Source organism: Mirounga angustirostris, unplaced genomic scaffold, assembly GCF_029215605.1.
Source record: "Mirounga angustirostris isolate CCGP_5_RB_7025 unplaced genomic scaffold, mMirAng1.0.hap1 SCAF_6, whole genome shotgun sequence".
NCBI lineage: Eukaryota > Metazoa > Chordata > Mammalia > Carnivora > Phocidae > Mirounga > Mirounga angustirostris.
In genome coordinates, this window is record NW_026991714.1 from 48476970 (window position 1) to 48492069 (window position 15100).

The window sequence follows — 15100 nt, forward strand, 5'->3', positions numbered from 1 at the left end:
TCACTCTGTTCAGCAGGGGAGAGGGGTGGTGAGCTTCCTAGGCGCCTCTTCCTGCTAGTCAATGAGGGGAGAAACTTCCAGGTTCCAGGTACTCTGTCCTCTCAGATCTGCCGGCCACAGAGCAGGAGGGCCCTCTCTCCACAAGTTCCCAAAGATCCTGCAGCCTTGAGCAGGGAACCGCAGGGAAAATGGCAGACTCCATCTCAACATTTACCAGCCCCGGTGGAAGTGGGCACCGTCTCCTCTTGGTCTGGGCTTGAGATCCTCCTGGACCTGCAGCAAAGTTTCCTCTGCTTGGCTGAGCAGCTGCTAAATGCGCCTCCTGCGAGCCAAGCATAACCCATGAGCCCACTGGCCTGTGTGGGGGGAAACTGGGTCTAAAAGAAATCAGGGTCTCGTAAAACTGCTTTATAAATGATACATCTATAATTCTCATCATTGAACAGGTGATAACAACTGACCCGCGGCTCCCGGCTTTTGCCTCCTCACAGCATGTACTAGTCACGCGTCCAAATACATCACTGTTGTTATCAGTGCGTTCTGAGGGCTGAGGAAATCCATAATCTCATGTTATTTTCTTCTCCTGTGAGATTTTGCGATGGCATGAGGCACCATCGTGACACCGGATATTGCTCTGATGGAACTGGGTCTATGCAAGCCATAGGCTGTTCTTACCTGAAGAATGCCAGGTATTCCTTCCCTATACCCCCTTCATGGCAAAACTCACCGGGACAAGGGCAGGGAGCACAAAGCCCACAGATGTTCCGATGCGAGTTCGGTGGAAAAGGGATATTTACAACAGAGAGAAAGCAGCGGCCACATGTCTCTTTTCTCCAAATTGTGTCAACTGAACTTTCTTTTCTTTACAAAGGTTTTGGTTTTCCGGTTTTATGAAGACAACGTTGTATGGGAGGCTGGTGGTGGGGGAAGGAGAATTTAAAAATAGCCTTGGGCCTCTGAGTCTGGCCTCTTGTGATTCGAGATGACCCAGTGTTCCAAAGCCCTTTGATGAGGACAGAATATTTCATAAAGGTGCCTGGAAGCCTGACAGCTGCGGTCTCCAGTCAACCGTGGACTGACATGGTTCAACACAGATGACCTGGACAGTTCACCCTACAATAGCCCGCCGACACACTGAGCATCTGGGCTCTCTGCTTCCTGGCCCCAGGGAACCTCTCTCATACATTTTTTGGAGCTTTACTGGGATTGGTTACCGCACTGTCCTACTTGACTGATTTATAGACATCTCAGAAGGCTCTCCACTGTGCCAGGGGAGGTCTGTCACTGACACATTCGTTACTATGCAATTTCTGATCATTTCTATAAATATTGTGTCAGACCTTGGCTAGAATCATAATCCTATTACATTGTTTCTATGAAAAAATTACATCTAGTTTCTATCATGAATTTCTAGTACCTCTATTTCAGGAACAAAATATATTCTGGGGTCGCCTGGGTGGCTCAGTTGGTTAAGTATCGGACTTCGGCTCAGGTCATGATCACGGGGTCCTGGGATCGAGCCCTGTGTAGGGCTCCCTGCCCAGTGGGGAGTCTGCTTGTCCCTCTCTCTCTCTGCCCCTCCCCTGACTAGTGCCTGCTTTGTCTTTCCTGTAAAAAAAAAAAAAATCCTTAATATATATATATGCATAATATTCTGAACAGATCATTGTAAATCTCCAGATAATTCAATACAGCTAATGAGAAGTAAAAAGTCAGAGCAAATGTGTGAGGATTGCAGGCTTTTTTTTTTTTTTTTTTTTTACCTATGCATTCCCCATGACGGGGACATGTTTGCCAGGGCCTTCCAGGACCCGGGGGGACCTGTTACAGAACAGCCTGCTGTGTGAGATAAAACAAGAGCCACCAACAGTCAGAGGCTCCCCTTCTGCTAAATATGGCTCCTGGGACCTCCTTACTTGGCTGGCCTCCCTTTACTCTCTTTGGATGGAGTCCAAATAGAGGACAGCAATTATACTCTTGCCTATTTTGGCATCCCTGCTCAGAGATTCTCTATGGTTGCTACCCCAGACCCTAAAAGCCTCCTCTCTACCTCTGACACCTCCAAATTCCATCGATCACTGAAGCCATACACCTGAGCGGCACAGTGGCCTCTCTGGATTGGCCTTCTGGGGACCAGGGTTCACAAGGGGTACATGGAGGATCGCAAATGGCAGAATTCTGTGGGCTAGTCCTGAGAGCATCCTGCACCACACTCGCTCCCACTTTTTTGGCTAGAACGCAACCACAAGGCCACACCTAACAGCAAAGGAGGCTGGGACACGCGGCTGAGTTTCTCCCAGGAACCAGAGGAAATAGGCTTAAGGAGCAAGTAGCCAAGCTCTCAGCTTCTTATACCATCAAGACACCTTGGCTGGCCTTTTCGTTGCAAGAGGTTGATAGCATGTTATGCTGTATGTTGGTTCTGCAGGGAGTGCTTTCTCCAGAAATGTCGTTCAGCTGCTAGGGAAAAATCTGCAAGCCTGCCCGTCTTCTTCCTACAGAAGAGCCGTCTGTCGCCCCGGCTCCTCTCACCACGGGGTTCTGGGGTGCTCCTGGGCCACGCGACAGACAAACACTCTGGGGCCCTGGGCTCCTACTTGAAGCTGAGGGAGGGAGGCGTTAAGTGACATGGCTCCTCTGGGTGGCAAAACTCATGGTGAAAATCACAGCACAAGGGAAGACAACTTGGAAGGAATCAAACACCAAAGCAAGCCACACTCATTTCCTGAGCCCCCTAAAACACAAGTGTTCATTTACTTTTGTCTAATTATTGATCGAAACAAAGTGATCCCCTTCCTTCTCCCGCCTCTAGAAACCATGACCACAACAACCCAGCCAGAGGACCGTGAAGTCTGGGGCGTGCCTGGATCTCAGCCCCACACCTCACTCACAGACTGCTCATCCAGGCTCTGGGCCAGCCTGGTTCTGAGCAAGCAGCTCTGGTTCACTATGCTGGGGGGCTCTATACTGAGTCCCCTGTTCTTTCAGCACATGCTCACTGAGCACTTGCTGCATGCCAAGCACGCTGCAGGGCACCAGGGACACAGAGACAGCTAAGACATGGTGCTGGCCCCTAGGAACCCATCGGTCATGCGGCTGACAGAAGCCTCCATAGAATTGCACTTACAATACAGTCAGTAGACCCAGGAGCTGAGGGAGCCCAAAGGAGAGGCCTGGCCCATTCTTGGAGCTGGTTCTCTCCCATGCTCTTCTGGACCCCATTCCTGGCCTTGTGAGCTTCCCAGTGCCCTGGTTCCTCTAGAACCAGGTTCTTTTCTAAAACTGAGCACAAGACCCACGTTACCCACCACATGCCCACGTTACCCACCACATGCCTGACTTTCCTAACGCCAACACCTGCCCGGTCCTCTGAAGATGACGCGTTCCCTCTACCGATCAGGGGGACCACCCTGTTGGGGACGGTCATCAAAAGTTGACCCCTTCGCTTATTATACCTGCCACCTGCTAACCTCCTCGGTTGCCTCCTCCTTCCATCTCTCCCTGCCCCGAGTACAGGGGCTGGTTTCAAACTATACCCAAGAAGCTCCCAGGAGGATTACAAACCAACCATGCTGGGCCCTAGATGGCGTTCACCCGTCTCTGGAACATCAGATGGGTCCATAGAGAATGCCTGGCCTGTCCCGGCAGGTGCATTGCATACCAAATCAGCTTTCTCTACTCCATCTGGCCCAAGTTCACCTCCACCTGGCCTTGTCACTAGATATAGCGGTTTGGACAGGACTTAAATCTGCACAGCCCCTAACAGTGTAGAACTGAGCTGTGTGGGTCAAGCTCATATTTCACCATGTCAGACTGTGTGCAGGTAACATATTCTCAGAGGTGCTGTGGGTTCCTGCCTCAGGAAAGAATGGGATATCCATAAACCTAGCAGCCCTGAGGTTTTTGTACATGGATCTCCCTCAGCTCTCAGGACATGGAGAATTAGAAACTGGAAACCCCAAAGTCTACATGAAGGAGACGTTGTTGTGCCGGTCTGGTATCCATGAGGAGGTTCTTGCTGATTCTACTTGGTAGCCTGACCTGACCTCCTCCCTGCTGCACTCCCCCCCCGCCGCCCCCGGGCATTCTATGCACCTTCTATTTTGTCTCCCACTTGGTTACCTGTATTAGAGTTCTCCGGAGAAAGAGAATCAATAGGAAATCTGCCTAAGGTACATCCACCCATCTATCTACGAAGAGATTCATTTTGAGGAACTGGCTCCTGTGATCCTGGAGGCAGAGAAGTCACACATTCTGCTGTCTGCAGGCGGGAGGCCCAGGAGAACCAGTGGTTAAGTTCCATTCCAAGCACAGAAGACTGATATCCCAGCTCGAAGTCAGGCAGGCAGAGAGGAAGGTTTCTTTCGGCTCGCCTTTCTTGCTCCCAGAGGCCTGCTCCAAGGATAGAGTCTTGAGATAATGATGTGGAGTTGGAAACACCTGCACCGTATATGGGACGAGACCTCGGCCTTCAACAGGTGGGCTGGGGCCCACCCACATTAGGGAGGACAATCAGGTTTATTCAGTCCACCAATTCAAATACTAATCTCTTCTGGAAACATCCTCACACACCACCCCCCACCCCCAGAATAATGTTCAACCAAGTATCTGGGCACCCCTGGCCCCGTCAAGCTGACCCATAAGATTAACCATCACATGACCTGTCTCTCCCGCCTTCCTGACTGGTTACTTCACCCAGAACAGAGCTTATCGTCCGTCTTTACTGACCTCGGGCCTGGCCTCAGGCCCTGCCCTCCTGAACCTCTTTCCAGGGCGGTCCTAGCAGGAGGCCCTGGGTTCTCAGGCTTCTCCCACACAGACCCTAGCCTCCGGCTGCTCTGATACTAGAGCTTTCCTTCCTCCCTTTCCCCTTGTTGGAGAGCTTTCTCCCCAGGCCGCCATCAAGGCAAAGTCTTCTGGGAAGGCATTACTCTCCGTCTGCTCGGCTCCATTCCAACGGAGCCGTACCTCCTCTGCTCATTCCTAGTGGTTTGTCCCCTGGAAACCATCAAGTAGGAGGGCATTTGTCCATACCTTCCGATCCCCTTTCAGCAGGGAATTCCGTTTTTCTAGATTCCCCCAGCAGCCCCGGGCCACGGCTGCACGGCTACGCTCAGTCTTGGCCCCCTTCTGAGCATCTTCTCAGACCTGCTCTCAAGAGGGCAAATCCAGCTCCGAGCCCTGCCCAGCCTCTGCAGTCCCCTGCGTCTCCTCGGCCTGGCGCACAGCTTGGTCAATGGCCAACAGGTGTGCGGGTAAGCCTCAGCCCCCTGGCCTCGCGTGTCCTTGCGGAAGGGCAGGGCTCATGGCACGACCACTAGGCTGTCCCACTGGGGAGGAGGGACTTAGGGTTCCCCTGAAGAGGGGCTGTGGGCCTGTGGACTGTGGTGCAATGATTTCCTGGCACCCCCGCCAGGGTTTCCCCCCTTCAGGTTGAACTAGAGCCAAGGGTTCGCCCACAGAGATGGAGAATCACCATAGTGAGAGAACTAGGGTCTTCACCAAGCACTTGGAGTGTGATTTTATTTCATCTACGTAACTATCCTAAGGAGGCCTTACTGTTGCTTCCATTTTACGGAGGAGGAAGCTGTTTAGCTCCAACATGAAATCGTTCTCTGAAGTCACAGAGCTAGGTGGGGGAGCCAGGAGCCCAGGCAGCCCCAGGGCACCTCAGCTGAGGGCGGGGACCCACCACCGGCTCTGGGAGCCGAGGGGTGGCCTGTCCCGACTGCCGCAGCCCACGTCAGCGTTTCCCCCTTGACATTTGCAAAATTGGGGTTAAAGAGAGAAAGGAGGAGCCGTGAGGCCAGCCTGCCTGCAGTTGCGGGGACTCCATCGCTGCCTCCAGCAGATTCAGCCGCCCCGAGGGGAGGCCGCCAATGGCAACCTCGGGGGACACAGGCCCGGAGGATCATGCAGACCTGGCTTCAAACCCCACGGGCCTCTCCACATGCGTTATATGACCTTGGCTAGTTTCTGACGCACCCTGAACTGGTTTCCTCTCCAGAAAATGGGGTAATAATAAACTACCTACCTCATGGGGCTTTTAAATTTTATCTCTTAGAATTAAATAAGGCAAAGCATGTAAAGGATGATGCACCTGCTCCTTGTGACCTGTGGCTCCTCCCATGTCCCCTCATTCCTGAGGACAGTGCCCTCCACTCCTTACACCGTGGCCAGGATCTCTCAGGGCGGGAAGCAGCACTGAGCAGAGATACCAGTGATTCCTCTTTTCTATTTGTAGTCCCACCCCCACCCCCCACAGCTCTGGATCAAACCCAGGAGTGTATTGGGGTGAGGGTGGGGGAGATTTGGCAAAGAGATATGCGGGTGCATGTGGTGTGTACCCCCAAAACTCCCTCCTGCTGGAACCCCTCACTGCATACTTAAAGTGAAGTAAATAAAACATTGAAAGGAAATCAGTAATGAATCTATGAAGTCATGGCACCTACTAAGAGGATGAAAGAATTGCTGAAGAAAATGACATGAAACAGAACAGAACAAACCAAAAGGCTGACCTGCATGCACACACAGTAACATGAAGCCAAAAGACTTCAGTAACCTGAGAGATAATACGAGCAAAATTGGAGACAATACACATAATAGGTTAAAGAAAAGAAAAAGAGTCAAATTATGTAAATATTAACTCAGGAGACATTTCCTTTTTTCTAATTTTTTTATTGTAGTAAAATACACAAAATCTGCCATCTCAACCATATTTAAATGTACTGTTCAGGGATGTTAAATACATTTAGAACTCTTTTCGTCTTGTAAAACTGAAGCTCTGTACCCATTAAACAGTCACTCTTCCTTCTCGCCTTCTCCAGCCCCTGGCAACCCCCATTCCACTTTCCATATTTATGAATTTGACTAAGTACCTCATTTAAGAGGAATCATACAATAATTGTCTTCACCTGGCTGACTTATTTCATTTAGCATAATGTCCTCAAAGTTCATCCACGTTGTAGCCTGGATCAGAATGTCCTTCCTTTTGGGACACCTGGGTGGCTCAGTCGGTTACGCGTCTGCCTTCAGCTCAGGTCATGATCCCAGGGTCCTGGGATCGAGTCCCACATTGGGCTCCCTGCTCCACGGGGAGCCTGCTTCTCCCTCTGCCTCTGCCTCTCTCTCTCTCTATCTCTCATGAATAAATAAATAAAATCTTAAAAAAAAAAAAGAATGTCCTTCCTTTTATTTTATTTTTTAAAGATTTTATTTTTAAGTAATCTCTACACCCAACAGGGGGCTCGAACTCACACCGTGAGATCAGGAGTTGCAGTCTACTGACAGAGCCCGCCAGGTGCCCCCAGGATGTCCTTCCGTTTAAAGGCTGCAGAATAATATTCCAGTGTATGTATATCCCACACTTTGCTTATCCATTCTTCCCTCCATGGATGCTGGGTTCCTTCCACGTTTTAGTTACTGTGAATAAATGCTGCTATAAACATGGATGTACAAATATCTCTGAGTCTCTGCTTTCAATGCTTTTTAAAAAAGATTTATTTATTTGAGAGCGAGCAAGGGGGAGGGGCAGAGGGAGAGAGAAACTCAAGCAGTCTCCCTGCTGAGCATGGAGCCCGGGGGTGGGCTCCATCCCAAGACCCCAAGATCACAACCTTAGCTGATATCAGGAGTCGGACAGATGGACGGACGCTCAGCTGACTGAGCCACCCAGGTGTCCCACTGCTTTCAATTCTTTGGGTGTATGCCCAAACGTGGGATTGCGGGATCATATGGTACTTCTGTTTTTAATTTTTTTAGGGGCCTCCATACTGTTTTCTACGGTAGCAGCATCAATTTGCCTTTCTACCAACAGAGCACAAGGATTCCCTTTTCTCCAAATCCGCTCCAGCACTTGCTGTTTTCTGTTTTTTTGATAGTAGCCATCCTAATGAATGTATATGGGTATCTCACAAGAGTTTTGATTTACATTTCCCTAATGATTAGTGATGTTGAGCAGGTTTTTTCATGTGTTTATTGGCTGAAATATTTACTTTTTTTTTTTAAGATTTTATTTATTTATTTGAGAGAGAGAGAAAGCATGAGGTGGGGAGGGTCAGAGGGAGAAGCAGACTCCCTGCTGAGCAGGGAGCCCGATGCGGGACTCGATCCCGGGACTCCAGGATCATGACCTGAGCCGAAGGCAGTCGCTTAACCAACTGAGCCACCCAGGCACCCTGAAATATTTACTTTTAAAGGAATAAAGTAGAATTTCTTTTAAAAGATTAGTTATTAAAACAGCACTTAACCAGGGGGAAAATAAATGAAAAATCCATTCAATGGTAGTTTACAGTCTAAGGGCTCATCTTCCTTTAGGCACTAGGAAAAATGTTTCTTCAGGTAAAGGAAGGAGGACTGGATGTCCATTACTGTGTGCCGGCCCATAGGGGGCACCCAAGAGCAGAGGACCCTGGGTGGTTCTTTCCAAGGGACCCAAGTGTCCAAGGAAGGCTCCAGTGACCTGCCCCAGGTTCCCAACTGCTTTCCCCAGGTGTGCAGGGATTAGACCGGCTGGCCGTGGCAGAACGTTTCCCTCAAGCAGAAATGGCCCCACAGAGCACGATTAACTTCAACAGGTCATGTCCACATCCATAAAATCACCAACAGTCCATGATTCATTCATTCATTGATTCGATCAATATGTGTACCAGCTGACTGGTTGCCAGGCACTGAGACTTACATTTGCAACAGAAGATGGTTGACGCAGATTTTACAACCTGAATCAATGGTTCATAACAGCGAGCAGGAATAAAGGTCAAAACCTCTCACCCCAGAGCCCCATTTTCGAGGTGGAGAAGGTGGCCAGTGGCGAGCAAGCACACTTAGGAGATGTCCCTTTATTAACTGGAATATTGCTTGCGGCTCTGCGGGATCGACAACAGGAACAAGGTGCAGCAGGAGCTTGGAGTCAAGTGGTCACTGTAGACCATTCTCAGGCCAGACAGCTGACTGAGCCTTCTCGGGGGGCAGCTGCGCTGTCTCTGTAATACTCCCAGCGCCAGTCCTCGCCATCAGCTCAAAATGCATCTCCACAGGGGAGAGAACAACTCCCCCCTCTATTAAGGGAGAGGAAGCCTTAACTAAGCATCATCTATGGGTCTGGGATTGTGCTAAGTGCTTTATATGTGGCAGAATAACAGTTTTAGCTATTAATCTGTGCTTTTCTTCTAGTGCCCCGGGCAGAAGGACCTCACAGGGGAACAGCTGTGTGGGGTTCAGCCATGGCGGGGTTGGCAGATGTCAAATAATCCAGGAAAATGGAGAACTCAGTGGTAAGTGGTGTAGACAGGGTGAGACCCAGGCTTCGTTCTTCTCCCATCACGTGTTTGTGTGTCTGTGTGTGTGTTGTGGGGATAGCCCTGAAAATAGATGAGGCTAAATTCCTTCCTCCCCTGCTAGAGGGAGAGCTCAGAGTCATAATTAATGTTATCACGGTAGCGAAGGCACCAGAACTCTCCTGTGCTTCGGTAGGAGTGGGAATGACACAGCTACTCTGGAAGACAGTTAGCCGTTTCTTAATAGCACCCGCTTACAGATCTTACCATGCTTCCCAGCAGTCCCACCCCTAAGCACCTACCCCAAAGAAATAAGAACATAATATCCAGTCTTTCTCTTTTGGTCCAAGGCGCTTCGGGCACCGCGGGCTTCCGTGCAGACGTGGCCAAGTCCAAGAATCACACCACGCACAACCAGTCATGAAGACGGCACAGAAACGGCACCAAGAGACCCCAGTCACAAAGATATGACTCTCATCAGGGGTAGAACCCAAGTTCCTGGGTAACGTGCGTGCTGCCAGGGAGCACAAGAAGAAGGGTCTGAAGAAGATGCGGGCCAACAAGGCCAAGGCCATGAGTGCACGTGCCGAGGCTGCCAAGGCCCTCGTCCAGCCCAAGGAGGTCAAGCCCAAGATCCCAAAGAACGGCAGCCGCAAGCTCAGTCGACTTGCCTGCATTGCTCACCCCAAGCTGGGGAAACATGCTTGTGCGGCATTGCCAAGGGTCTCGGGCTCTGCCGGCCAGAGTCCAAGGCCAAGACGCAAACCGAGGCCCAGGCTGCAGGTCCTGCTGTGGCTCAGGCCCCCACGCAGGCTCCAGCATAGAGGCTTCTGCCTCCCAGCATGAGGACGGGAGGACCGGCGTGACCCCTGGGCTTCTGTCTGCGCGGGGCTGCTGTCCTCCTGGGCTATGGGTACCAAGAAACCCGCGGCAGGATCTGTCCAAAAAAAAAAAAAAGAGAGAGAGAGAGAGAGCACGTATATCCACCAAGACTTGTTCATGAATGTTCACGGAGGCTTTGTGCACAATGGCCCCCAACCGGACCACAGGCAGCCAGCAGGAGAGTGAAGCAAAGAGCAGTGAACTCCAGGTACATGTGACGAATGGGCGAATCTACTGAGGGCAATTCATTCAAACGAAATGCTAGAGAACAAATCTATAGCAACAGAAAGCCTGGAGCTGGGGTGGGGGCAGGGCCTGCGGTGAAGGGCAGGAGGGAACGTTCTGGGGTGCTGGTAATGTTCCAGAACCCAGCTGCAGCGGGGGTTCCACTGGTGTATACACGCTGCAAAACTGATCAAACTGTATTCTCAAATACTTAGATGCATTTTATTGAGCGTGCACCTTAAAACACGTAGGTTGACTTAGAGGCAATTGAGAGGTACAATTTTGTGGCACATTAGAATTTGTGCGTGTGTCAAATCCACTGCAAAGATCATTCCGTTTAGTCCTCATAACACCCTTGTAAGCTAGCCATCATCACCCTCCTGGTCAAGGAATTAACAACCCCGGTCCGGAATTGTTCAGGAAAAGCGCCCCAGTCCTCCTATGTGTCTCCCTCCCTCAGAAGCCAGGGCCACACTCATGAGACTTCTGATACCAGATGTGGGGGGGGCCCAACAGCAACTGTGTGACACCAGCTGGGGGTCCGACGATCTCACTCAGCTCTGACGCTGTGCACCCGCAGATAGCGTCCGAGCGATCCCACAGGTTAGGGCTCAGTCCTGGAAGACTGAAGCCAACCCCTAGCCCCCAGCCCCCAGCCCCTGCTTCGGACGACAGCCGCAAAGCCAGGCAGTGGTCTGTACTTCTGACCAACTGGCTGTAGATCGGAGGTTCCCACCACCTCTCCTCAGGTTCAGTTAATTTGCAAGAGCCGCTCACAGAAAGAGGAACATTTGACTTACTAGATAACTGGTTTATCACAAAAGGATGCAACTCAGGAACAGCCGGATGGAAGAGATGCACAGGGCAAGGGCTGGGGAAAGGGCGGAGCTTCCAAGCCCCTCCAAGCCCCCCACTCTCCCCAATCCCCAGGTGTTCACCCTCCTGGAACCTCTCTGTACCCCTTCCTTTTGGGATTTTTATGGAGCTTTCACTACGTAGGCATGACCAATCATGAACTCTGGGGAGGGGATGGGGCCAACAGTTCCAAACTTCTCATCATGGCCTGCACTTCCTGGGGAGCCTCCCCCCATGCCATCCAGGAGCCCATCTAGAGTCGCCTCATTAGAACAAAAGTCACTCCTATCACCCAAGAAATGACACAGGTTCTAGAAGCTTTGTGCCAAGAAGCGCCACAGACCAATATACATATTTTTTCTATTATCTCACAGGAATCAAGGCTTGGAGAAACCCACTCGCATTGTTCTTGGCTGGGGCCTTGGGGCCACAAAGTGCATCTCTAACAAAGACCCTAGACAGCGATTAGCGGCTCGCTATGCAGGAGAACACCTGCCTGCTCTCTGGGGGGCTAAGATCCTGTCCCAGGAATAAAGCAAGCATGGGCAACGAGGTTTCCAATTTGGGGGTGCAGATCTAGTTGTTTTGGGAGAAAAGGTATATATTGACTGTGGGAAAGTGAAGGTCATCTAGACCTACACCGAAGGGTGTATCATGTCCGGGCGGAAACGCACTCTTACTTTAGGGAGCGGGGTAAAGAAGCTCTGGGGAGTTTCACGAACCCCTTTGCTTCCGGCGGCTTGCGCAATCCAACGGTCTGTCCCTGAGGCTCTTAGGAAGCCTGCTGCTTTCTTGTCTCTCTGCTCCTTTTGCCCTGACCCAAGTCCGGTGAAACCCACATCCTAGGGAGCAGGGCTGTCATCCTCCCCTCATCACCAGCTCTCCGTGCCCAGTGAAGCCTCCTCGTTCCTTCTGGATTCAGGGTCTCTGTCTGGGTACCAAACAGTCCTGGGTAGAAGGGGGAAGCCGAAGAGAAAAGTAAAAGCACATTCTCCTAAGACAAACCGAAGCCGCCTCTCTACTGAGAGATTTTGCTGACCTTCCCCGGGGGGCTCCCTCTGCCCGCGCGGGGCAGCCCGGGGTGCCTAGCTGGGCCCTCAAACCACGAGACCTGATGACTCCTGGGTGAATGGCCGAGCTGCCCCGGGGTGGGGGGCGGGGGTCCCGGCAGGCCTGGCACCGTCTGGGCCTGCACCGTCAGGCTCTCTCCTGTCCCGGGAGAGGCCCGGGCACAACTGCGTCCTGCCACGCGGAGGAAGCCATCTGAGGCCTTCACCGCACAAGAGAATATTGTGACAGAGCGTTAGCGTTGAAGCATTCATGATCTTTTCCTCTCTCCCTTTGCCCTTTCAGTCAGAGGGGCTGTTTGCCCCTCCCTCTGGGGAGGGTGTGAAGGGATGGAGGGCAGCAAAGAATCTTCCAGACTCTGGTTTCCAAAAGCTTAGCCCTTAAGGGGAAGGAGAGAGCTCTGGGCATAAACAGGATGTTGAGAGGGAGGGAGGAAGGGGGAGAGAGAGAGAGAGAGAGAGAGAGCTGTTCTTGGTTCTCCAGAAAAAGGGCCTTGGTCTCTGGTCTGTGCTTAATCATGGAGCCAGAGGCCAGGCCGGGCTGGGCGGCCTCTGACGTCACGGAAGTAGGACTTGTTGGGGGCCCATCGCCTCCACCTCCTGCTTTCCCGTGACCTTCAGCTGCTGTGCCTACCAGGTAGCTGTAAGCGAGTTAGTTCACTTCTCCCAGCCACAACCTTCCCACCTGTGAAATGGGGAGCCGGAGGCCACTCCCTGGTGCTGTGGTTGCAGCTCTGAGTGGGGAGGGCGGTCCAGCAAAGCCTGGTCCCCACACGCCGCCTCTCTCTGCTCACTGACTACTGGGTCCTTCTGCTGTCCCTATAACCAGCAGGACCGGGATGCTTCCTTCTGGGTCCCCCCACCCCAGCACCGCACACAGCGACTGGCGTGCAGTGGGCCCCGAGGAAGTATTTGTTTAGTAAAATATGTCCATTTTCATAGGAAGAGGAGGAGAGTGGAGGGTGAGAAAGAGAACCCTGGAAGACCAGGAAGACCAGGTGTAGCCTCTGCCGGGTGAGGAGTCTCCCGCCCACTGCCTGCCCTGTACCGTGGCCATGCGGATCCGGGGGCGGCCACTGTCCCTCGGCTGCGCAGCAGGTAAGGCTGCCCTTTCCCGTCACGGTCACTGGGATGGAGGCAGGGAGGCAGCCGGGCACGGTGCGTGCCCAGGGCGCGGGTCTGACGGGAGGAGGGGCGCCTGCCCCGGAGGTTCGCAGAGCTTGAGGTTGAAGGGGAGACAAAGTGGAAAGAAAGCAGTGTTTTTCAGCTGTCAGCCTCAGCCACCTCCCCCCTACTTGCCACCCTGGCTGCCGGGCTCCCCTCACCCCTTCCCCCCAAAAGCGCAGGCCCAGGCCCAGAACCTCGCTTTGCTGTGCTGCATATGCTTCCACTCATTTGTGTCTTCATGCAGGGTCCAAGCGGCCAGTGTTTACCAAGTGCCTCGTAAGTCCCGGTCCAAAATGGTCCCGGACCTCCCCGAGCGTACCCTGTCGTGGGGGAAAAGACACGTGGCGGGGAGAGAACAAACAAGGTTATTAGAGAATGTGCCCCATGCAGGGCAGGAGATAAGCAGGGTGACAAGAAGGGAGAGTCCCAGGGAGTGGCATGGGGGGCATTCTGCAGATCCGGTGGCTGGGAAGGTCTCCCTGAACAAGGAGATTTGGGCTGGGCCTGGGGGGGGGAGATGAAGGGCTGCAGAGAATAAAGCAGGAGAAGGAGCGGAGGTGCAGGGAGGAGCCTGGGCCAGGGCCCCTCGCGCGGAGCCTGCTGTGTGTGCGGAGCAGAAGCGAGAGGCTGAGGTGGCCTCCCAGGAAAGCAGCCACCGACTGAAGGCTGGCGGCCGTGGGAGGGAGCTGCTGTCCCGGGCGGGGGCCGGAAGGACCTGTGGGGTGGGAGGCCTATTGTGACGGCCGGGGGTACAAGCAGAGGCCAGCTGGGGCCAGGGCTGTCACTCCCAGAGAGGGGATGGTGGCTGGGCCCAGGGCGGCCGTGGGCGTGGAAAGACGTGGGAAGTTCAAGAAGGTTCCAGATCCCAGGAATGACAGGATTTGTGGTGTGATTGGATGCCAAGAATGAGAGGGAGGGACAAGCGACGACCCCTGGGCGGGAGCTGGGGATGCCCATGTGAGCTGGGAGGCCCAGGACAGAGCTAACGTCGGCAGGGGGATCTATGTGTGTCAGACGGACGGTGGGACGCAGACCCAGAGCTCAGCGCTGGAGGCTGGAGGCTGGGAGACAGCAGGACACAGTGTTTTTAGCCGGTGTTTCTCAAACTGCGAGTTGTGACCCACTGGGTCCTAAAATCGACTGTGGGCCGCAGTCAGTGATTTTAAAAAATTAAACAGAATAGGATAAAAAACATCAAAGTGAATCACACATCGTAAGAAAGAGTGATTTCTTTTTTTCCCGTTCCCCTTCTCTGATGCAGGGATCCTCCAACTTTTCTCAGCCACAGGCAGCATCTTGGACTCTGGTGGGTGTGAGGAGCTTCACCCCGTGTGGCAAGTGTCCCGTCAGCCCTTTCCCTGTCCTCCCGATCGTGCCCATGTCAGCCATGTGTATGCCCAGTTCTTCAGTCTTATTTTCCTCTCCTAGGGCATCTGGCTTGAGGCTGATCCCTTAAGGCCTAGGACCCGCCCCCCCCAACCATCCTGGCCCCTCCACCCCTCCACACAGGCAGGGTCTGGCAAGGCAAAGTCGTCCTTGACGACTTCTGGGGGGACCCACAAGGGCAGGGAGTCAGGAAGGAAGGAAGCCAACATGGAGATTTTGGGGCTTGGGGTTGGCTCCTGGGAG

General features: G+C 52.8%; 1 long non-coding RNA gene across 1 annotated transcript; it reads right to left on the reverse strand.

Annotated features, from left to right (window-relative positions):
- Positions 1–6707: 6707 nt before the first annotated feature.
- On the reverse strand, positions 6708–14896 carry LOC135364731 (uncharacterized). The gene is made up of 4 exons (XR_010412327.1): positions 13666–14896; positions 13353–13523; positions 11918–12185; positions 6708–10212 (listed from the first exon to the last, which is right to left on the reverse strand). It is a non-coding gene; the product is annotated as an uncharacterized LOC135364731 (long non-coding RNA).
- Positions 14897–15100: the final 204 nt, after the last annotated feature.